The 24,572-nt window shown below is 40.9% G+C and overlaps 1 protein-coding gene across 1 annotated transcript in view; it reads right to left on the bottom strand.

The window, feature by feature from the left end:
- PLD1 (phospholipase D1) overlaps positions 1 to 4,161 on the bottom strand; it is a gene marked incomplete at its 3' end in the record, with an annotated part of 135,026 nt that extends 130,865 nt beyond the window's left edge. The window contains exon 1 of the mRNA XM_081329791.1: positions 4,141 to 4,161. The remainder of the gene's footprint in view (positions 1 to 4,140) is intronic.
- Between the last annotated feature and the right edge of the window lie 20,411 nt (positions 4,162 to 24,572).

Below are 24,572 nucleotides of genomic sequence, written 5' to 3'. Positions count from 1 at the left end.
CTAGAGTGCGTATGGCCTACTGGGTGGGCGTGGCCAGCTCGACATTGTTCGCATCAAGGGTGCCTATGGGGGCCTGGGCAGGAGTGGGACAGATCTGAGGGTCTCTGGCAGAAGGAGGGTCTCTGGGCCAGGGCCAAGACACTGGGGGCCGTTCCCTCACTGTTTCCAAGATGGCTTCGCGGGCCACATAAAACCACTTCGCGGGCTGGATCCGGCCCCCGGGCCTTGTGTTTGACATGTCTGACCTACAGTATATGAGTTGTAGCAAGGACACCACAATAACACTTACAAATGTCCCCATTTATTTGTCCAGGTTAGTGTAGAGAAGTGTGAAGATATACTTGAAGAAGGAATGCAAGATCAGTTAAATAAACATCAGCTTAGCTCTTGGAAAAGGAAGGAATGAAAAGAAAAAAAACCCCTCAAGATAACCCCATCTTTATTCTCTGTTGTATATAAGGGAGAGGATGAATCTCTACCAGGCTTTTGGGATTCTGTTAATATATCCTACAGCAACAAAGTAGAATTCCAATAATTATCATGGTATCTGTTTCCTGACTAGGCTAAACTTCAAGGACTGTCAGCTGGATTACTTGGTCTCCAAGTAATTTATCTTTGACAAAGAAATTTAGAGATCAGGTTATGATAGCAATAGCTACAGCCACTTTTTTTGTACTTTTTGTGTATTATTCAATCTCTCTCTCTCTCTCTCTCTCTCTGTATGTGCGTGTGTGTGTGCATGCGCACACACGTGCTTTTCAATCAGTTTTTGACTCCTTGTAATTGCCTGGATTAGTCCCTGCAATTTGGGGGGCAAAATTTCAAAATTAGTTTGACATTGCTTCTTCCTACAGCTGACACAGAGTGACTGGCCTAAGGTCACAGTTCTGTGCCTAAGGCTAGGCTAAAACCCATGGTCTCATTTTCTAGCCTGGAGCCTTAACCACTACAGCAGACCAGCTCTACTTCATCCATGATTTGGTGTAATGTTCAGGATGGGTACGGCTGAAGATTTTTTAAAAATGTGCTAACAGTGTGAATGAATCTTCCTTTCCTTTATGTACCTGCCTGTCAATTAAGGTCGAATTGGGATGCCATCTTAATGGCATTCTTCCCAGATATTTATCCCGTGGCAACTTGGCAGAGGATGTTCTCAATATTGGTAGTTCTTCAATTATGGAATTCCTTCCTCATCCAAGCCCAACTGGTGCTGAATCCTTTGTATCATCAAAGATCCTACCTATTCATCTATGCTTTGGGTTGAGCTTCGGCTACTGATAGGATATGATGTCAAGTTTGGGCTTAATTTTTTGAAATTTGTTCTATTTTATTACAACCTGCTTGAACTTACTTTCAGTAAAAAGAAAAGTGATGTTTTAGGACAAAGAAGCAGCTAAAATTATCTCTAATGTAGTTCTTTTGTTGTACTAGCTTCTCCAATAGGATGTCTTCCAGATGTTTTGGGACTTGGACAAAATTACCTTGCTGACTGTTACAATCCCCCGCACATCAGGGGGAAATCTGACTGGGCAACCTACCCATCACCATTAATGCTGCCTTCCAACAGGCAACCAGAGAATTTTGCATTCAAAGAACAGTAATTGCTAAACAAATAGCAGTGGATGCTCAACATAAAGCCCACATCTGAACCACAGAAAGGTCCAAACTGATCCTGAATAGATTCTGCTCAAGGACAGCAAAGAAAGCAAGATACATTGGTTGGAAAGCCTGCCAGCCCTCGTTTGCAAACTTGCTCCAAGGAATTCCAAAACTTCAGCAATAAATAAGTCACACAATTAAGCTGGCTCTTGACTTTCCCTTTTAAGAAGTACACTACTACTGAAGGAATGCCATGCAAGTTATTCAATAAACATACTACCTTCTACATGTATGACTTGAAGAAATGCAGGCAGAGCAAAATGGTTTACTGATTTTATATTCTAGTCAATGTTAATATGCGATTTCCTACCGGGTGAATTAATGCTGGCTCAATTCCCAAATGCTTGATGCTTAAAAAGAAGCATTCAGGAAGAAGCCCGCAAGCAATTCTTCTTGGGCAGATTTTCCTTTATGCAAATGCTAATCAAAGCTTCACGTGCAGTGATTTGAACACTCCTCCTTTTTTGTATCCATATTACTGCTTCTTTTCCACTCAGGAAAAGTTCATACATGGTAAAGTTGCTGAGGCTGAGAAACAATCTCCAGAAAGCAGTCCTCCAAACCTTTGCACTGACAATGCAAAAACCATATCTGCCAAGAATCCATAAGTGGAGGTCCAAATACATTTGAAGAGTTGCCAAATGCACAAGGCAATTCTAGTATGGTCTACTTCAGGGGTGTCAAACTGGCAGCCTGTGGGCTGGATGCATCACATGGAGGCCACACCCAGCCCGGCTCTGCAAAGGCAAAAAATGTCGTGATATGTCACAATACATCACGTGACAGGATCAGGTTTGACACCTGTGGTCTACTTAGTCTCCTATACCTGAAGTACTGATGCAAAATTTCTGTCAATGAGTGTATCGGCAGAAACATTTTGTATATTTCTCAGGAGTCTGTCCTTGAATATTGAAAAATAGCTTTCACCAAGCTGACATTTTCCAGAGTTGTTGAAATACAACTTCCAGTGTTTGTCATGCAATACATCCTCTATTATTTTCAAGATTATATCCCCTTACCTAGGCCATCAGACCAGTGCTTCAAAAATCCAAATTACCACAAGATGGCAGCAGGGGTGGCGGTCCTTCAATATTTTTTGCTACCATCTAGTGATGCTTTATATTTTTGCAACACAGATCTCATAGCCCTACCCTAATCCTAATTAGCTGACTTCCATTTCCATCTATAAAATGTATGAACACATGCATTGGTTTCAAATCCCTCATTCTGAGAACAATACAAATAACATCAGATCTGCTCCCCATGTCTGCTTTCTAGGCAAATCAATTGATGCAAAGGTCATACTGGGAGTCTTGCAGAGAAGACACACACTGCTTCCTGATTTCCTGAACTCAAATTGCTACAAAGGCAAGCATGTTTATCAAGAATTTGGAGAATTGGATGGCACCATTTAGGCTTGCTCTGCAGTTCTAAATCTTGCAGCAAATGTCACTTGGATGCAGTTGATAGGATACTAAACACCAGACCAGAACCATCCAGGTGATCATAAACTGTCCACTGTCATTTCACCCTCTGGAGGTTTAAATTGAAAGGGCATTTTCAACAACTGCAGTTTTATCTGCATTGACAAATTTACCCCGTCCCCATTACTTTGGATGGTTTACATAATTCTTCACCCATTTACTTAGTTTTCTCTTCATATGACTAACCCTATAAAGTCTGTTAGGTTGGAGCTAATGATGGGTCTAAGGTTACCACTGAGTTTCATAGCTAAACGAAGAACAATTTTAAAGAATATGATCAGTCTGTCTGTCCTTCCATGTTCACAAATTGTTTCCTTGCCAGATACATATTTTTGTGTCATTGGTACAGTTTATGGACCCATCTGATGATTATTCATTACAAGTTCAAGAATGGTTGTCAAATATGTGCATACAGTATCTGCATATTATCTGATTTTAGGATTGCCTGATGCTGACTGGTTTTGTTTGGTAAAGATCCCCATGGGAATAAAAGGCATGCCGATTTTAAAGCACCCCTAGCAATTTCTCCACCTTCTACTTAGCAAAATAGGCAGAGGTGTCTAACCTACAGTACATAAGTAGCTGGAGAACACACTTTCAAACCGAAACTTTGAACAGCCCGTTTTTTTTTCTAAAAGTTTAGCTCATTCCCCATTCCCCATTTCAAAAACTTCTCGGCTCCTTTTCCTGAAACTCCACCAAAAGCAAACTAAAAACAGGACTCAAAAAATCCAAGCGAAAGAAGCAATTCAGAAGCTTGCACAAGACAGCAGGGACATTTTTAGCACCAAATTTCCATCATCACCCTTGCCTTTCCTCCAAAAGCATACACACCATTTCCTTAAATATAAAGTCATTTCCCCCCTCTCAGCAGCCATACAGCAGTCTTTTTTTTTTTTAAAAAAAAAGACCGTTTTATTCCACTGGTTGCTCCACGGAGTCATGAGGGATGACAGGACATTTGACACAAGGAAGACGAAGTTTGAAGTTTACTAACCTTGTGCCCCAGGAAAGGGAAGTGCCCCATTGTCCTTCTAAAAAGCAACACTTAGCCCTCTCTCCTTGTTAAATATTCATGCTGTGGTTCAGCAAAAGAAAAAGAAGCACAGTGCAGGGGAAGCAACAGTCGGCGGCGTTTTTGCTACGTCTCTTCAGCACCCGATAGCTCAGAGCTGGTTCCAGAGGCAGTTTGAGGGAAAACCCAGCCCACGAAATCCTTCAGCCTATGAAGTTGCTCAGCCAGGGAAAACCACACCCTGGCAAGCAGAATGTTAGAATGGAAGGAGGAAACCCTAAAAGGTGGAGAGAGAAAAAAAAAGCCATCCGATGCCTCACATCCAGAATATATTAAGTGAACATTCTCAAAGTTCTGTTTTTGTTTCAAAGATATTAAGCGCTTTCTGAACAGTGCTTTCGGAGATCTAAAAAGGACAAACGTCAGATTGCTTTGGAGGATTTTAAGCCACGACACAAATAAGAATGTCAATGAAGGAATTAAATTCAGAATAGAGTTGGAAGGGACCTTGGAGATCTTCTAGCCCAACCCTCTGCTCAAGCAGGAGATCCTATACCATTTCAGACAAGGGACTGTCCAGTCTTTTATTAAAAAACCTCCAGCAATGAAGCCCCCAAAACATCCGAAGGCAAGCTATTCCACTGGTTAATTGTTCTCAGCTAATGACCACAATGGACCCCGAAGTTTCTGTTGCTAAGCGGGACAGTTGTTAATTGAGTTTTGCTCCATTTTATGATTTTTTTGCCACAGTTGTTAACTTAATTGCTACAGTTGTTAAGTTAGTAACACAGTTGTTAAGTGAATCTGGTTTCCCCATTGATTTCGTTTGTCAGAAGGTCACAGAAGGGGACGATATGATGCTGGGAGACTGCCACCATCATAAATGCAGTATGAATCAGTTGCCAAGCCTCTGAATTTCGATCATACAGCTTGGGGATGCTGCAACAGTCATACGTTTGACAAACAGTCATAAGTCACTTTTTTCAGCTATGCTGCAGCTTCAAATGGTCACTAAATGAATGGCTGTAAGTCAAGGACTACCTGTAGTGCTTTTTAAAATTATTATACAAATAACCCAGTTACAGGCGTTACTTATGAAGAGGATGAACAGGAAGGCAAGTGGCATCACCAGTTGTAAACTGACTGGTGAAAATTAAATAATAATTGTGCAATGTTGTTAGGACCACAGGGCATTTATGTCTGGTGGCATTTATTAAAACAAGCACCAAAATAATAATCTAGGTACATGTGATCATTCAAAAACCTCTTACATCAGCCACTGTGGTGGTTATTTAATGAGGAGGGAAGATTTGAGATGTACCCCTTGATCCATACTCAGTGGTAATGTTACCGTGGTTAACAATCAAGTTTTGTTATGATCCTCAGTTATATGCCCAACTCAGACGGCAGCACCTAAGTAAGCAAAAAGGTTAAACATAGTTGGATATGGAGAGTACTTAAATGATAAACTTCCAGAACCTTCCACAGTTTAGAAATTTTTTAAAAAAACTTATTCCAGAAGAATCCTAAGGCAAATCACTGCCACAATGTTGCCAGGAAAACTGTATGGATATGTCCATCTAGCCACCAAAAATAAATCTCAACTCTGTGCAGGCTCTGCTTCAGCACATATACATAACATGCCACAAGCATGTTCATTGTGGGATGCTCCAAAATGCTCTTGAATTGCAGCCAATGCTTATTCAAAAGACTTGCGTCTTGAGTCAGCAATAAGTCACTGAAGCCCTAATTATTATGGAAATATGAAAAAAGGTCATCTTCTATATTGTATACGTGGCCGTGCTAGATGGGAACATGTGGAAGACATCTGAGAAAGGCTGGTCTGGTGTCCAAACAGCATATCACAGTCATATATATATCAAGAAAACTGACAGACCTTCCCCTTTCACACAGTTTTGTGACTTTTGAGGGGAACTGGAATTTGCAATGGAAACCAAAAGATTAGCATTGTGTAGTAGACAGGATGGGGATATGAAAGTCCAGATGCAGCTCTACACAGAACGTGGGAATTCCCTGGTGACCTTGCACCAGTCACTAAGTCTTATCCCAAACAATCCCTCAAGACTGTTGTATCTAGATAACACTGGAGGACAGGGGATTATTTATGATGTCTTGAGTTCCTCAGGAGCAAATAAATGAGTGAAACTGAAGAGATCAAAGCCGCATCCTTGAACATCCTTGAAATACACACACACACATACACACACACACACACACACACGTTTTTGTCATGGGGAGGAGGAAGAGAGTTGGATTTCTAGCTGTAAATACTATAGTATTATTATTTGATAGAACCTTTCTCCAAATTTAACCCCAGTTGTTGCTGCTACTGGCTTGAGTCCTGCTAGTGGGTTCCCACGTATCTGTTGGTGGAACTGAATCCAAATTTCCCCATTCTAATACGACATAATCCCTAAATCATAATGGCTCTGAAGCTGCCAAATTCAGAACTTTTGTTTAATGTCTTCGAGTTGGTCTTTTGACTCTTGCCAACTACCTGGAAAAGACTGTTGTTTTCTTGGCAAGATTTCACAATTTGTCATTACTTTCTTCCTAGGTCTGAGAGAAAGTGACTGACCCAAGTTTACCTAGCTGGCTTTGTGCCTAAGGCAGGACTAGAACTCTAAGTTTCCCAGTTTCTAGTCTGATGCCTTAACCACTTTACCAAACTGGTTCTAAATTGAGACCTTTCGTTTGCTGAGGCAGCAAGAAAACAGAGAAGACATTTTCCTGTTCTCTGCATAAGCTTTGTTGCCAAATGACTGCTCCTGCTCCGTATTGTGGCATATCTAGACCATTTCTCATTTACAACAGACTGGGTGGTGCAGTGAATGAAATGGTTATAAAAGGACCAGCCAGGAGAAAGCCACAATTGTCTGTCTATTTCTGTACTGGGACCTCTCCTCTCAGTTAGGGCTGTGCAATATTTTCCAAGTGCAGGAGAACATAATATGTCAGCTGTACCTTTAAATACTTGCATACTGACAAGATTGACAGCATACAACACCCTTTGGAGATTGCATCCAAAGTTTTTGCTAGCCCTAGTATTTATATCTCCTTATAAAGCTGTGTGCTTACTATTTTAGCCTCTTCAAATGCTGGATGGTGCTTTCTGCTGGACTCAGCTACTGTATCAGAATGCTAGATTCTCAAGGCATGAAGCTACACAGAATTACAAACACACACCACATACCACACACAGGCATGCCTGGGTGTTCTGCTATGTATTTCCCGTGCATGTATTTGAACACTGACAGCTTAACCCTTTTTGATGCCAAAACTATCAAGATAGATAGATAGATAGATAGATAGATAGATAGATAGATAGATAGATAGATAGATGCATGGGTAGATAGATAGATAGATAGATAGATAGATAGATAGATAGATAGATAGATAGATAGATAGATAGATAGATAGATAGATGATAGACAGATAGATAATCTGTCATTTTTTTAAATTGTGGGCACACATTAAACATGAAATTCTGTTCCCTGCTCTCAAAAGTGTACACGTACATAACACACATATAAACATGTTATATACATGCATAGGTATATACCTACACCCTTACAGATAAATACATATAAATATTGATCGCTGGCCATCTTGAATATGTAGCGGCAAGAGGAAGCTTGAGAGTTCACAAGATTGATACTGTATGGAACAAAACTGTGACTGAATCTGGATGTTCTGCTCTAGATACCATGAAGCCTCCTCCCAGAAGGTAACAAGGAAAACAGGTCGTGAAGATGATGTGTAGCATCCCAGACAATACTGTGGATCCTGCTCAAGCAACGCTTATGTGCTGTGTCCTGGATGGAAGGGAGGGAACTGCCAATGATCTTTTCAGCCATCCTCACCACTGTCTGCACTGCCTTCCTGTCTAAAGCAGTGATGCTTCCAAACCAGACTGTGATGCTGTATGACAGGATGCTCTCGATCATCCCTCTATAGAAAGTGGGGAAGGAAGATGTGCTTTTCTCATGCGATGCAGAAAATGCAGGCGCTGCTGTGCCTGCTTCACCAGTGTCTCGCTGTTGAACGACCAAGCCAGCCTACTCGTTATCTGCACACCCAGGAATTTGATGCTGGTAACCATCTCCACAGGTAAATCATTAACACACAGGGGAGTATTTAGTATCAACTTAGTATCACTTAGTATCAACTAAGTGCAGTGTTGCTCAACAGAAATCTGGAGCAATGCATCTTCCTAAAAGAAGAAGCATTTTTAGAGAGGTCATAAGGCAGGATAAAATTTATGCAACCAAGGGCTCCTGAATTAGTTTTAGGGGTTTTCTTAAATTTACAAACTGAGTACAAACCCCACCCCCACCAAAGATTAATCATTAGCATTTAGGAATTGAATACAAAAGAGAGATTATTCATGTCATACTTTATTGTGTAAATAAAGAAATAAACATAAAATATTTTTTTGTATTTATAATGCTACACTTTTTTATTACTCTTAGTAAAGTTAGCTTTTGAGACTTCTTTCAAAGTTGAAGAGAGTTTCTAAGACATTTTCACAGGTGGCACATGAAACATTTGCTGCACCGCCCTTTGCAGCCCTCCACAGTGGGCTGCATTTTCCCTGGTATGCCATGGCTCAGTTAAATTATAAGGTAACTTCTTCCATTGAGTTTTGTTGATGGCACCAAAAAGGGGTGTCACCATAAATGGGATGGCTGACATCACAAAAGAGAAATCCTACCCTTGACAAAGAATCGGAGAATTGATCCTCTGGGAAATCCATGCAATTTCTCTGCCCATCAATTTGACAAAAGATTTTGAAAGTTCATTTGTAACCAATTCTAGCTGAAATTGGTACATTCCACTATTTCGTTAAGAAAACCAAGATCATGGCATCCGGCCCTCTCAATTCCTGGCAAATAGATGGGGAAGAAATGGAGGTAGTGACAGATTTTATTTTCCTGGGCTCCAAGATCACTGCAGATGGGGACTGTAGCCAAGAAATTAAAAGACGCTTGCTCCTTGGGAGGAAAGCCATGGCAAATCTAGACAGCACACTAAAAAGCAGAGACATCACCCTGTCAACAAAAGTGCACATAGTCAAGAATGTGGTCTTCCCAGTTGCAATGTATGGCAGTGAAAGTTGGACCATAAGACAGGCCGAGCGCCAAAGAATTGAGGCCTTTGAACTGTGGTGCTGGAGAAGACTCTTGTGAGTCCCTTGGACTGCAAGGTGATCAAACTGGTCAGTCCTAGAGGAGATCAACCCTGACTGCTCTTTAGAAGGCCAGATCCTGAAGCTAAAACTCAAATACTTTGGCCACCTAATGAGAAGGAAGGACTCACTGGAGAAGAGCCTAATGCTGGGAAAGATTGAGGGCAATAGAAGAAGGGGACGACAGAGAATGAGGTGGCTGGATGGAGTCACTGAAGCAGTAGGCGTGAGCTTAAATGGACTCCAGAAGATGGTAGAGGACAGGAAGGCCTGGAGGAACATTGTCCATAGGGTTGCGATGGGTCAGACACGACTTCGCAGCTAACAACAACTATTTCGTGCAGACTTTAGTCCAGATCTGCCCACAGATACACTTTTTTTTCTCTGTCACTGATGCTCTTATTTTGTCAGTATTGCTCCACACCAACTCCAAAAATAAAACTAGGAGAGGCATTTCATATCCAAACCTGTTTTCACAGAGTTAATATATCCAAGCTATGGCTTCCTAAAAGAGAATAACCTTACCCGGACCATTCGGAAGTTAAACCAGAGACAGAAAAAAGCCCAGTAAAACAATTTTTGGAACAAGGAGAACCACAGAGGAGGAAAGCTAGCATAGAATTATAGAATTAGAAAAATTCTCCTAGGCTAGGGATCAGTAGCATCTTCGATCAAAGCTGAAATGGTGTTTCAAAGCAGGTCTGGGTACCTATACTATACCTGTTGGCACTTCCATAAAAAATATCTTTTTTTAAGCTCACATGATAGCTGCATAATCCTGGGAAACATCCTAAAACTCCAGGTGTTTTCTGTAGCCTGAAAAAGGTAAAAGCGGTGGAGATCAAAGCTACAGAGGGTCAGCTGTCAGGTTTGGGGTGAGGGCTTGTAAATTCTGTAACTGCAAAGAGGGCAGGTCTTCCCCTTGGTGTCAAACCCAAAGCAGCTGCTCAAGATCAAAAAGGCTAGGTTCTCACAGGGTTTTATTACAGTAACCAGCTTCATTGAAAAGAAAAATGGGGTTAGGTTACAGAATCTTGGAATCAGAATGTGTATCCTTCAGAAACCCATTTCAGTTTGTTAAGATGGGGATTCTTTGATTTTCTTGCTGTCTGCTTCTCAAACCAATGGGGAAGATTCACTCACTTTCCTGATACAAAAGGGACTTGAAAAAGTTCCAGCTCTAATATTTTGCAATTTTGAATTCTCTTTCACAGACTCTGACAGATTAAATATATCAGGACTGGAAGAAAAAGAGAGGGGGTGTGTTTGTGTTCCCAGCCCATTTATGGCATGCCATCATGGCTGGACACCACAGTTCCTCCTTGTTGTGATTTGCACACATTGTCCTTGCTATCTCACAACTCATTTATGAATGTGCACAAATTCTACATTCAGTTAAAAAGCTCTGCAGTGCTGTTTTAGGGCACTAACTTTCAAATAAGTATGCAGATGCTCACAAGCCCAGTCTAGACAAAATCTACCGCGAGTCATGTATTCAAAAACATCCATAAAGCAAAGAATGGGTAGCTAGCTGAAAGATTTATTAATGGTCTGTTTCTCCCATGTCACTCCCAATTTATCAACTCCCTTTGAGTAACACAGGAAAGCTTTTATTGCCTTGGCAATCTTCTTGTTCAATATTCAGCACAACAATAATAAAGTACAGCAACAGTAAGAGTCAGTGTTGGGGCTATAATCATCACCACATACTTAAGTATGTATGCATATACAATACATAATAGTTCAAAGCTCATGCCACAAGTCCACAATTAGCAAAGTAGGGCCTTTATACTAACAATCCAAGCCCTAGCCAATCATACTATTCAAGCAAAGGAAATGGCAGCCTCAGCTTGACCTTATCTGAGCTCAGAAGCTAAACATGGTTAGATTTGGTTAGGACTTCAATGGGAGATTATTAGGAAATACCAAGGTTGTAAGTTGGACTGGGAACTTGAAAAACAACCTGGAAGACAGCAATGGCAAACTATTTATGTACTGTTGCTACAAAGATTGCATGGCAGACTCTAAATGATCACCAGAACTTAACTCCAACTCAATATAATATTCATTTTCACTTGTCTTTGAAGGCCAAACTATTTATGCCATCCTCAATAAATGTTATTTCCCTAAATTAATCCTGCATGTTGTAAGACTAGACAGGGAACAATTCAACTAGGAAAATGATGAGCACAAGTTACAGTCCTATGCCCAATTCTGTTAGATGAAAGATGTCTTTGAATGATATTTGAAGATTCAGGTGCTGATTGTCACCTTTAAACCCTACATGGCTTGGGGTCAGGTTATTTGAAGGGCTGTTTTTTCCCAGTTACAGCAACTGACCAACAAGAGTGGGGAGGCAGAGCGTGTTATGGTTCCTTTCTTTTAAGGAGGTCCATTTAGTGGGACCAAGAAGAAGGGCCTTCCCTGTGGTGGCTCCCTCCCTCTAGAACAGACATGTCAAACTCACGACATCACGTGCCATCGCGCAATGTATCGGGATGGTTTTTCCATTGCCGGCAATGGGGTGGGCGCAGCTTCCGCATGACGCATCCAGCCTGTGGGCCGGCAGTTTGACATGTCTGCTCTAGAACATCATTTCCACAGAGATAAGATTGGCCTCCACTTGATTCTCTTTCAAAAAGCCCTGAAGACATGGTTTTGCCAGCAGGCCTGGGGATCCCAGCATGATATGGAGCCCATCAGGTGTTCTGTTTGAGGAGGCTGGGTGTTCACTGGGATATATATTTGGGGTTTTAGTTCTGTAAGCCATCCGGAGTCATTGTGAATGAGTTGGGCAGTCATATAAAGGTCTTAATAAAATAAATACCCTGAATCTCAAGCAAAACAACTATGGCTTAGTCCACGGCAGACATGTCAAACTCACGACATCATGTGACGTCACACAACGTATCGGGACAGTTTTGCCATTGCTGGCAATGGGGTGGGCGCAGCTTCTGGATGACGTGTCAGGCCTGAGGGCCAGCAGTTTGACACCCCTGGTCTACGGCATGGCATAAACCTACTTGCCCATCACACACTAGCATGCTCTAATGCTATTCTCCAAGTCTCAGGCAATCTAGGTAATGGTCAAGGTGTCAAACTCAATTCTTGTTCACCTTCAGCACAGAAGCTCACAGTTTGACACCAGCAACTCTGCCAGATGTGGATGTGATTGTGGGAAGAAAAAACAGGAAGGGACATTATATCAGTTTAAGCTGCAGAAAGAAAGGCAGCTTGTAAATCATTCATGTCCATAGGTATGCATATTATATATATATATCACACATAATTGAACCTTTGATTTTCACAGCAAAATTTGTACCAAGCTTTAATGCCTCTTCAAAAATGAGAAACCATCTTTACAAAGTCCTTTCTGAGTACCATGATCCCACTTCATATCTCTCCTAGTCTCCTGCATACTGTGGCTATTTTCAATTTTAAAAGAGGAAAGACAGATTTCTCAAAGTCCACCTTATTTATATTTGCCCATGAAATTCTCCTCTTGCTACAAAAGCTACTCAGAATTAAAAAGCCAAAGCAACAAGCACTTAAAAGTTTTCTACTGGATCCTAGCTTCAGTGCAAGAGCAAACGATCGATCGTCTGTCCCATTTTACAGACAACCATCCTCAGCTTGATAGTGTTTTCTGCTTGAAAAACTGTTTTTCTGGTGAGTCACCATGGCCGTTAAGCAAATCACAGGGGTTGTTAAGCGAATCCAGTGTGTGCAATGTCTGCTGGAAAACAGCAAAAAACCATCAAAAATTGTGGTCATATGATGTTGCAAACGGATGTAAACATGAGCTGGTTGCCGGGCACCAAAATGCAAGTGTGTGATTGGAGGTGGGGGAGGGGAGTGTCAGTTGTAACTGTGAGGATGGGTCGTAAACAACTTTTTAAAAGCTTCTTGTAACTTTGAATGATTGTTAAGTAACTGGTCATTAAGCAAGAACTATTTGTGGTTGTTCTGCAGAGCAGCCAGTCATAAAGAGAACTGGCGAATTTTTGCGTGTTTTTCTCTCACAAACACCGAGACAGACAAGATGGGGATTATAGCAGAGAGACAGGAGACAAATACCCGGAGACGTATAGTGTTTAATAAATGGTTCTGTGAAAAAAATATTAACCCCTTTTTGGATTTTGTAAAGTTGTGAATATCTTTGCCACCAAATGTCATCAGAGTTTTTAATAGGTCCTCATGATGCATGAAACAAATAACCTGAGTATTTTTCGGAGATTCTCAGTCATCCAGGTCATGGTTGTCCCAAAAGGTTTTTTTTTTTTTCAAGAGGCAACTAGACTTTCTTGTTTTGCTTTTGAAGACATCTCGCTTCTCATCCAGGAAGCTTCTTCAACTCTCCCAAAAGTTTCTACCTATCCAACTTGATCTCTATGGAGATTCTCAGTCATCCAGGTCATGGCTGCCTCCTTTTTTCCAAAGGAGCTGAAGAAGCTTCTTGGGTGAGAAGCGAAATGTCTTCAAAAGAAAAACAAGAAACTACACTTGCCTCTTGGAAAAAAACAGCTTTAGGACAACCTCTGTCTTTGGTGCTTACTTCATTTATTTCATAGACACAGTCATCTGCCATGTGAATGGCCGCTGTGAAAAAGCCATTTCCTTCTTAAATTCAGTCATTGGTTGCATCACCTTTGGCTGCAATAATTGCAACCAAGTACAGGTAGTCCTCGACTTACAACAGTTCATTTAGTGACATTCAAATTTACATCACTGAAAAAGTGACTTATGATTGTTTTTCACACTTCCGACCATTGTAGCATCCTCATGGTCAGGTGATTTACATTCAGTGACTCATATTTATGATGGTTGCAGTGTCCCGGAGTCATGTGATCACCTTTTGCGACCTTTTGACAAGCAAAGTCAAAGAGGAAGCCAGATTCACTTAACAACCGTGTTACTAATTTAACAAGTGCAGTGATTCGCTTCACAAATGTGGCAAGAAAAAGTCATAAAAACGGGGCAAAACTCAACAAATTTCTCACTCAACAACATAAATTTTGGGCTCAATTGTGGTCATAAGTTGAGGACCACCTGTATTTCCTGCAGTTGACAATCAGCCTCTTCCATTACCCTGGGGGAATTCTGGTCCATCCTTCCACGTCAAACTGCTTTAATATTTCAGGTTTTCTGGCGTGTACCGCTCGCTTCAGAGCCTGCCAGAACAATTTTATGGGCTTTCAGTTGGTCATTCCAGTAGAAAAGATGATGCAACCACCTTCATGCTTGATAGCTAGTAAAAGGTTGTGCAAAATTGTGCAAGGTAGCATCTGGTTTCTACCAGGCATGCTAATGCCTATATGCTATCTAAAAAATTCCATTTTTAATGTACAGGTAGTTCTTGACTTACAACAGTTTGTTTAGTGACCATTCAAAGTTAAAATGGCACTGAAAAAAAGTGACTTATGACCATTTTCCATACGACCGCTGCACCTTCCTCAAGGTCATATGGTCAAAATTCAGACACTTGGCAACTGACTCGTATTTATGACGGTTGCAATGTCCTGGGGTCATGTGATCCCCTTTTGTGACCTTCTGACCAGCAAAGTCAATGGGAAAGCCAGATTCACTTAACAACTATGTCATTAACTTAACAACTACAGTGATTTACTTAACAACTGTGAAAAAGAAAGGTCGTAAAATGGGACAAAAATCAGTTAACAAATGTCTTGCTTATCAATAGACATTTTAGGCTCAATTGTGATTGTAAATCAAGGATTACCTGTATATACAGGGGTAGGCAATCTTGGCTCTTTTATGACTCATGGACTTCAACTCCCAGAATTCCTGAGCCAGCATGGCTCAGCTTGGAAACCTCTCCCTTTCCCCTCAGCATGGCTGGCTCAGGAATTCTGGGAGTTGAAGTCCACGAGTCATAAAAGAGCCAAGATTGCCTACCCCTGCCATAGAATATTCTTCTACAACTCTAGTGTCATCTACGTGCTTTGGGGCAAACTGGAGATGAACATCAGTGCTCTTCAGAGGGAGCAATGATTTCTTCCTTGCTATTCTCTACAAATCCCCCTTTTACAAAGCCTTTCTTTGCAGGGGATAGAAATTAAGAGCTGTGGTGTCACAGTGGTTAGAATGCAGTATTTCAGGCTAACTCGGCTCACATTGCCAGGAGTTTGATTCCTCGATCCTGACTGGCTCAAGTTTGACTTAGGCTTCCATCCTTCAGAGGGTGGTAAAATGAGGAACCCAGATTATTGGTGGCAATATGCTGACTCTGTAAACTGGTTAGACAGGGCTAGGAAAACAGTATACGTCTAAATGCTATTGCTGTCCTCTATTACTCAGACAGGAGAAAGCAAGGAAATATTGAATTTATAGGCTACATTTTGTTAACTCATGTCCCACTCTTTGCAGGACATCAGCCCCCTCCCCCATCCTCCACTGCCCAAATTCATGTTCACTGCATCAATGACACTATCATCAGCTAGATTAGGAAGTTAAAAAGAAGAAACAACTTGGCATATCAGTTGCCAAGAAAACTATATATGGGCTGCATACAGCTGATTCAAACTGAAGTCTGTTGCATGAACAGCACAGTCTTCTTAATAAGAACATGGCAGAGATATGGACTGCAAGAATTTCAGTAATCAAATTATTTCCCATTAGAAACAAGCTACCTTCTAGGACAGCAGGGACAGCTTTATATAATTTATTTTTAACAGCTTTTGCTTGAGCTGCCCAGGTGCCAGGCCTCTTTACTGATAATGCAGGAGCCTGGAGTTTGTCTGTATCCTCAATCGTCCCTTGAATCCTTATCAGCTGGGCACCTGACCTTAAAATTACATGAATTTCCAAAGAGTCACTGATCAGCAAGAGTCAAGCTTGACTGGAAGGAGACATCTTTTTACTAAGAAGGAAAAAAAATTGCCTTGATACTGTCGATCAACAGCACCTTCAGCTGATCAACTCATTCACCGTGGTTTCCTTTACTAGCAAGAGATGCAGTGTTGCTTATTACAAGCATTATCATTTCTTTTCCATTCTTACTGTATGGACACAAATAGTATGTTGCACTAGCTTTTAAACACTGATTTATCCGACTAGCTTATTGCTTTTTTTGGTTGGGTCTCCTCCGCATGTAAAGTTGCACAAGGGGATGAAGCTGTTTATTACTTTCTAAATATGTTTTAATGCATGGGCTGGGTTGGGGGATTCACATTCCATAGAGGGTTTTATGAGCCAGAGTTACCCAAACACAAGTTCTGGATCTTGGATACACCAGTTTTGGATGATATGTTTCATAACCCTTGTTAGCAGAAGGTATATGGTGTGAAGTGGGGAATCAGGCAAGCTGGTTTGTATCTGTATGACTGATTAGCAATCAACCGTGAAAACCTTCCTAGACCCAGGGCTTTTTTTCTCATAGAACGCTCAGAACGGAGTTCCGGCACCTTTTTGGGATGGGACCTTGTAGGGTAGGCAAGGTGGGTTGTATGACATGTGTGAGTTACGTCACCTTTTTCTTTTACAAAAAAAAGCACTGCCTAGACCTAACATTATCATTTATGCTGGTTTTGTAATATAGGGTTTATTTATTATTTGAGAAACAAAGCACGAGAGAAAAAGAATATGGATTTCTAACAGACTGGAGGTCCAACATCATCAGAGTGATGAGCATCAAATGAAGTGGTAAATGAAGTGAACACCAAACACATTTCAAACTCCCAGATGGACAGAGTGAAATCTACATGAGACATGATTTCACTTATTTTTCACTCAGCTTCTCTTTGTTTGTGTTCCATCTCCTAGCTCAGTCAGCCATGGTTTGCTTAAGTATGTTTGCTAGGCAAATTGCAAGTATTTGGACTCACACAATACACTAAGTTAAATGCTCAGAATCTGAAATGCATTTGCCAACATGTTTCTTTGTATCCATCAAAGTCCCCAGCTTATCTGAATGTTAGTTTTTTTTTTTAAAAAAAAAAGATTTTTAAATTTTTTTAAATGAGAAAATTGATTGCTAGAGAGCAAAACGCCAGCCTGATCTTTATTTTCAACAATATTTTCCAGCCTCACGTAGACACCAAAAATGTTTTTAAAATACTGTATAAAATGGTGAATGGCTACAGTTGTGTTTTCTTTGTAAGAATGCCTAGAGGTTTCCCCCAAATCAGAGAAAAACATAAGATGATAGTAAGCATCCTGAATGTTCAAGAGAGGATTTCTGTCTTCTGGTATCCATTTTCTTAGGATACCCATAACATATTCTCAATATTCCAGATGCGTCCATATATTTATAGTAGAATTACTAGATTCTGTAACAGCTTTGTGCCTTATGCTGTCTATCTTGTAAATTCACAGGATTCTATTTTTTCACCATTTATATGTATACATTCAAACTAGACTGTGATGTTTCTCTGTGTTATATATGTCCGTGTATGTGGGTATAAGGGACGCGGTGGCTCAGTGGGTTAGGATGCTGAGCTTGTTGATCAGATGGTCGGCAGTTTGGTGGGTCAAATCCCGAGTGCTGCGTAGCAGAGTGAGAGCCTATTACTTGTCCCAGCTTCTGCCAACCTAGCAGTTCGAAAGCACGTAAAAATGCAAGTAGAAAAATAGGGACCACTACGGTGGGAAGGTAACAGTGTTTCATGTGCCTTTGGCTTCTAGTCATGCCGGCCACATGACCATGGAGACGTCCTTGGACTAGCACGCATGTGCGGGGGAACCTTTACCTTTACCTTTATGTGGGTATAAGCAAAATGGTATTTTTTTGAGAGCTGAATGCAACAAAATTTCATTTTAATGTATGCTGATTAGTGTACATTCAAATGACAATAAAGATTCTATTCTATTCTATTCTATTCTATTCTATTCTATTCTATTCTATTCTATTCTATTCTATTCTATTCATCCTCCCCATAACATTGTGAAATCCCCCTGTAACTAGGTGTTGCAATCATATTAAAAATGTTCAAACAATACAATAAGGTAACATCAACTAAAACATGTTAGGGATCAGCCAGGTAGTGCTAACAGACCTGGTGTGCAAAAATATGGACCAATAATAGATGGCAATAATGGCTTGTAATTCTCTTGCCTAGACTAGAGAATAAGGCCACTTGGAGTTTTGCAAAGCAGATTTGCTATTAGTGCAGAAACACATCCTCTTAGGTGGGAGAAAAGAGAATTCTTCAAAATCCTTTTCCTAACATCCAAAGTGATTGCTATATAGATATCTCAAAGAGAAAAATACCTTGACATACACTTGCAAGCATAGATGAAACTGATGACTGATTTGAAATTTGTTCTGTGGCTGAAAGTTCAAAAATGGCCCACAGAAACCACAACGAAGAACTTGACCATTATGTTTATAAGCAATCTATGCAACAAATAATGTGGAGAAAGTCATTGGACTCAAATCTTACATGTTTTGATCTTGATTTGCTTAACCTACTGCCATTCCAATAGTCAAGGTGCAATTTGTGTCACACATCCTATGCAGAGCAAAACATATGGAAATCACTTCAGACTGTTTATAAGAATGCTGATCTCCTAAATCCATAAATAGCATTCCTTGGGGAATATTATGAAGGGATTAGGGAAGACTGGGTGAAATTTCATGAGATTGAAAAAGAATGTATTTATCCATCCTTGGTATTGTCTGCCATCTAGAGGATTTGTTCTTTCCTACTCATGTGACATTTGACGATGAGCTAAAAAGTCCTACAGAGATGCTGCTCAGTTTCTCTGTGAGGGCATCACAAAGTCCAGAATAAATGTTTAAAATATATCCTAAGATTAATCTCACTTCATATCCAGATTCAAATTAAACCACAGTTTTCAAAACTGTTTCAAAATTGTGGAATTAACTGCATACTCTTCATAATTAATTACATTCAGTTTTGGTCATCACATGACAAAAAAAGATGTTGAGACTTTGGGAAAAAGTACAAAGAAGAGTAGCTAAGACGATTAAAGGCCTGGAGACTAAAACATATGAAGAATGGTTGTAGGATTTGGATTTGGCTAGTCTGGAGAAAAAAAGGACTAACAGTATTCCAGTATTCCAGTATTCTTATTTATTTGTTTGTTTATTTGATTTATGTGATGCCCATCTCGTATAGATCTATTGTCTTCTTAAGAGAGGGACCTGTAATCTAATCCATCTACCATTATCTACTCTGCTGTAGACCTTAGGTCAGTGATGGCGAACCTTTTAGAGACCAAGTGCCCAAACTGCAACCAAAACCCACTTATGTATCATTGGGTGCTGGGTGGGCGTGGTCCATTGGGTGGGTGTGGCCCACTAGGTGGGTGTGGCTGCGGTGGTAATGGCAGATTGGGTGGGACTAAAAAGTTCAATCAATCCAACTTTGCAAAATCTTTTTCTTTCCCCAAGAGAAGTTGAAATTGATTGATTGAACCTTTTTTTTTGCACACAGCAGCGGAGACCTAAAGCAAAAAGGTTTTATAAAACCCAGCTGAAGGCCTAGGACTGGGGCGACAGCGCACGTGCCCACAGAGAGGGCTCTGCGTGCCACCTGTGGCACACGTGCCATAGGTTCGCCACCATGGCCTTAGGTTAACCTCCACAAGTAGACCACAGATCCTGTGGAAATACAAACTCGGGTCTAGGTCTCTTTGTGCCTCCTTTGGTATCATGCAAGGATAAATGCATATTAGGATTGGGCAGAGTTTCAAATCTGAAGGTGAAAAGGTGTTTTGGAGTGTGCCGCAGCAGGAATGTAGCACCTGTTTGCAATTACCTAAAGCAGCCACACCTTTTCCCAAGAACATATGCCAGGGAGCTGTATAATCCTGTGAAAAGCGCAGACACATTCCAAAGCACTCAAATGGCTGCCTAGTCTTAGTGTACCATTCATAGCCTTTGACATGCAAAGGCCAAATTTATATGTCAGTTAGGCAGAGGAGGGACCAGGAATCTTCTGTAATCTTTTGACTCTAATACTTTGGATTTTCCAGCCCAGCTGAATGGAAAGGATCAGAAAATCCAATGTTCCTTGAGATAAGTACAGTAACTGCTTATTCCCTTTTACAAAGGAGAATATTTGTAGTTTAGGATTGAAATGAGGGATCCTTGGTGCTCTCTGAGTGTGGTTGTTTTGTTTTTGTTTTTTGCAGAGGTTTCATTATCCAAACTAAGTAACATCCTCAGTTGCCAGCACTAGTCCCTAGCACTGATGATGTTATCTAGTCTGGGAAATGAAATGTCTGCAAGAAAACAACCACGCTCAGAGAGCACGCCAAGGACCCTTTATTCTCTCCTGTATGAGATAATAGTGGAATAGGAGGCCAGGTTTTCTGATTTTTCCACCAGGTAACAGATATTCACAATTCACAAAAAGTAAACAAACTAGATGGATGGACGGATGGGTGGATGGATGGATGGAAGGAAGGAAAGATGGATGGATGATTACCTCCCAGCTTGGACCAGTATTTTTAAAAGGTTCAGGAAAAATGTAATCTGAAGGAAGTGAAATAGTTATTTTTTTCAACATATAATTTTAATTACCACAGCAGCTTGTCAGAGGTTTAAATTCTGACAGAAAGCTCCAGGAAATGGTGCATTCTGAACATTTTATGGAAATTAATGACTACATGCGAAGCACAGTGTAACCAAAATCAAAGCAGCAAGGCCTCTGGAGACTGTAGAAAAATAAGGCTGTTTCATTCTAACTGCCATATCATATGTGATACATAAGCAACAATGCGATATCTAACTGTAACATCACATGGGCGTATTGCAAAAGTCACTGGTTTATTCCCACTAATCATTCTAACGACAGGGTGTGCCTGAAATGTAGAGAGGAGTGCATATTTACACAATGTTGTCAATAAAGTCAATTTTAAAAAATGGAGGAAGTCCTCATTTTATAAAAATTGTTCTTACCAAGAACATTTTAGTGCTGCCTTAATCTGTGGCACGCCCTATCTTACGGGTAGTCCTCGACTTACAACCACAATTGACCCCAAAATTTCTGTTGCTAAGCTATACAGTTGTTTATCCAAGGCACAGAAAAACACTATTCACATGATGCTAGTTATTTAAACATGGGCAGACCTCTTTATATGACAGACCCCTCCCACCCTTAGCTTTTTGATAGTTTGACACTGAAGGCATTTCTAGCCAGAGCCTGCTGCTTTAGAAGTTTAAGGCCACAGTTGTAATACTGCATAAGCTTTGGTTGCCACAATGTAAAAAAGATGTAGAGACTCTAGAACAGGGGTGTTAAACTGCCAGCCCACGGGCCAGTTTCATCATACCGAAGCTGTGCCCACCCCATTGCCAGCAATGCAAAAAGAGTGGCGATATGTCACGATATGTCCCCCTTCATGGATTACTACCTTGTCGTGGCGACGGGGCTTGCGTAATTCAATGAAGCTATGAGCTATGCCGTGCAGGGTCACCCAAGATGGACAGGTCATAGCAGAGAGTTCTGACAAAACGTGATCCACTGGAGAAGGAAATGGCAAACCACTCCAGTATCTTTGCCATGAAAACCCTATGGACAGTACCAAAAGGCAAAACGATATGACGCTGGAAGATGAGCCCCTCAGGTCGGAAGGCGTCCAATATGCTACTGGGGAAGAGCAGAGGGCTAGTACTAGTAGCACCAGAAAGAATGAAGTGACTGGGCCAAAGCCGAAAGGATGCTCAGCTGTGAATGTGTCTGGTGGTGAAAGGAAAGTCCGATGCTGTAAAGATTTTTTCTCCATAGAAACCTGGAATGTAAGATCCATGAATCAAGGAAAGCTGGACGTGGTCAAACAAGAGATGACAAGACTGAACATCGACATCTTAGGTATCAGTGAACTAAAATGGACAGGAATGGGTGAATTTAATTCAGAGGACCATCAGGTATACTACTGCAGACAAGAATCCCTCAGAAGAAATGGAGTAGCCTTCATAGTCAATAAAAGAGTAGGAAAAGCAATACTGGGATACAATCCCCAAAATGACAGAATGATCTCAGTTCGAATCCAAGGCAAACCATTCAATATCACAGTAGTCCAAGTCTATGCCCCAACCACCAGTGCTGAAGAGGATGAAATTAACAGGTTCTACGAAGCCCTACAGCACCTTATAGAACTAACACCAAAAAATGATGTCCTTATCATCATGGGGGATTGGAATGCTAAAGTAGGAAGCCAAAAGATAACTGGAATAACAGGCAACTTTGGCCTTGGAGTACAAAATGAAGCAGGGCACAGGCTGATAGAATTTTGTCAAGAGAATACGATGGTCATAGCAAACACTCTTTTCCAACAACCCAAGAGACGGCTCTACACATGGACATCACCAGAAGGTCAACACAGAAATCAGATTGACTATATGCTCTGCAGCCAAAGATGGAGAAGCTCTATACAGTCAGTAAAAAAAAGACCAGGAGCTGACTGTGGCTCAGACCATGAGCTTCTCATTGCAAAGTTTAGGCTTAAACTGAAGAAAGTAGGGAAAAGCACTAGGCCACTCAGGTATGAACTAAATCATATCCCTGGCGAATATACAGTAGAGGTGACAAATAGATTTAAGGAATTAGATCTGATAGACAGAGTGCCTGAAGAACTATGGACAGAGGTTTGCAACATTGTAGAACAGGTAGCAACTAAAGCCATCCCAAAGAAAAAGAAATGCAAGAAAGCAAAATGGCTGTCTGAGGAAGCTTTGCAAATAGCTGAGGAAAGGAGGGAAGCGAAAGGCAAGGGAGAAAAAGAAAGATATGCCCAACTGAATGCAGAATTCCAGAGAATAGCTAGAAGAGATAAGAATGCCTTCTTAAATGAACAGTGCAAAGAAATAGAAGAAAACAATAGAATAGGGAGGACCAGAGATCTTTTCAAGAAAATTGGAGAGATGAAGGGAATGTTTAATGCAAAAATGGGCATGATAAAGGACCAAAATGGCAGGGACCTAACAGAGGCAGAAGAGATTAAGAAGAGGTGGCAAAATTACACAGAAGAACTATACAAGAATGAGCTTAACGTCCCTGATAATCACAATGAGGTGGTCACTGACCTCGAGCCAGACATCCTAGAATGTGAAGTGAAGTGGGCCTTAGAAAGGCTGAGCAACAACAAACCTAGTGGAGGTGACAGTATTCCAGCTGAGCTATTCAAAATCTTAAAAGACGATGCAGTAAAAGTGCTACACTCAATTTGCCAGCAAATTTGGAAAACTCAACAGTGGCCACAGGATTGGAAAAGATCAGTTTACATTCCAATTCCAAAGAAAGCCAGTGGCAAAGAATGTTCAAACTATCGCACCATTGCACTCATTTCTCATGCTAGTAAAGTTATGCTTAAAATCCTACAAACTAGACTCCAGCAGTATGTGGATCGAGAACTACCAGAAGTACAGGCAGGATTTCGAAGAGGCAGAGGAACTAGAGATCAAATTGCCAACATACGCTGGATCATGGAGAAAGCTAGAGAGTTCCAGGAAAACATCTACTTCTGCTTCATTGACTATGCTAAATCCTTTGATTGTGTGGATCATAACAAACTGTGGCAAGTTCTTAAAGAGATGGGCGTACCAGACCATCTTATTTGTCTCTTGAGAAACCTATATGTGAGCCAAGAAGCAACAGTGAGAACTGGACACGGAACCACTGATTGGTTAAAAATTGGGAAAGGAGTCCGGCAAGGCTGTATACTGTCGCCCTGCCTATTTAACTTACATGCAGAGCACATCATGAGAAAGGCAGGGCTTGATGAATCAAAAGTTGGAATTAAGATTGCTGGAAGAAATATCAACAACCTAAGATATGCAGATGATACCACTCTAATGGCAGAAAGTGAAGAGGAACTAAAGAGCCTCTTGTTGTGGGTGAAGAAGGAGAGTGCAAAATTTGGGTTGAAACTTAACATTAAGAAAACCAAGATCATGGCATCCGGCCCTCTCAATTCCTGGCAAATACACGGGGAAGAAATGGAGGTAGTGACAGATTTTATTTTCCTGGGCTCCAAGATCACTGCAAATGGGGACTGTAGCCAAGAAATTAAAAGACACTTGCTCCTTGGGAGGAAAGCCATGGCAAATCTAGACAGCACACTAAAAAGCAGAGATATCACCCTGTCAACAAAAGTGCGTATAGTCAAGGCTATGGTCTTCCCAGTTGCAATGTATGGCAGTGAAAGTTGGACTATAAAAAAGGCTGAGCACCAAAGAATTGAGGCCTTTGAACTGTGGTGCTGGAGAAGACTCCTGCAA

The sequence above is a fragment of the Vipera berus genome (assembly GCF_964194415.1).
Source record: "Vipera berus genome assembly, chromosome: 5".
NCBI lineage: Eukaryota > Metazoa > Chordata > Lepidosauria > Squamata > Viperidae > Vipera > Vipera berus.
The sequence above is the reverse complement of the archived record's forward strand: the minus strand, read 5'-3'. Positions and strand labels throughout refer to the sequence as shown.